This window comes from Aplysia californica, unplaced genomic scaffold (assembly GCF_000002075.1).
Source record: "Aplysia californica isolate F4 #8 unplaced genomic scaffold, AplCal3.0 scaffold00792, whole genome shotgun sequence".
Classification (NCBI taxonomy): domain Eukaryota; kingdom Metazoa; phylum Mollusca; class Gastropoda; order Aplysiida; family Aplysiidae; genus Aplysia; species Aplysia californica.
In genome coordinates, this window is record NW_004798062.1 from 345,963 (window position 1) to 347,063 (window position 1,101).

Here is a 1,101-nt window from a genome sequence, read left to right on the forward strand (position 1 = left end):
AATGTAGTAAGTGAAACGAGAGAGAGAGAGAGAGAGAGAGAGAGAGAGAGAGGGAGAGAGAGATTGAGAGAGAAAGAAAGAGAGAGAGACAGAGAGAGAGAGAGGGGGAGAGAGAAAGAGAGAGAGAGGGGGAGAGAGAAAGAGAGAGGGGGGAGGTTTAGAACCGAAGTTCTCTGTCTTTGACATTTCCAATTTGCCCACGCCGTTTCCATATTGTGGTGAGAAGACCCTATAGGTGGGTCTTTTTTATATAGGTTTGTAAAAGTTTTATAGGTGGGTCTTGTTTTATAGTTTTAGTAAGAGTTTTATAGGTGGACTTTTAAAAAATAGTTTTAGCAAGAGTTTTAGATGTGGGTCTTTTTTATATAGTTTTAGTAAGATTTTTATAGGTAGGTCTTTTTTTTATAGTTTTGGTAAGAGTTTTAGATGTGGGTCTTTTTTATACAGTTTTAGTAAGAGTTTTATAGGTGGGTCTTTTTTATTGTTTTGGTAAGAGTTTTAGATGTGGGTCTTTTTTAAAATATAGAGTTTTATAGGTGGGTCTTTTTTAAAATATAGAGTTTTATAGGTGGGCCATGGCGGGTGGTTTGGTGTAATTTGCCGCACCTTGTTTTCTATCAAACATCCATCGTCCTTATCACTCCTCCTTCTTTTCTATCAAACATCCATCGCCCACATCATTTCTCTTTCTTTCTATCAATCTTTTATCTTCCTTATCTCTCATCCCTCTTTTTTTTCTTTGTATGTAATTCTCTAGTACGATTTTGATAGAGCAGAAAGAGCATTTGGTTTCTGGCCTCATGGTTGTAGTAACTCAAAACGGCCTAACATGTCTGATAGAACTTTGTAATTCTGAGAGCGATATTTGCTTGGAGCAGAACAGAAATCCGGGAAAAGAGTCTGTCCCCCTATCTCCTAGAAAGGTCAATATAATCTCTAAAGTTAAAAACATATTTATACTCGATACTACACGTTTTTCATTGTTAAAGAAGTATTATTTTGGTTTTCTTTTCATTACCAACATTTTATACCACCACGAAAACCACCATTCTTCTTCTTCTTCTTCTTCTTCTTCTTCTTCTTCTTCTTCTTCTTCTTCTT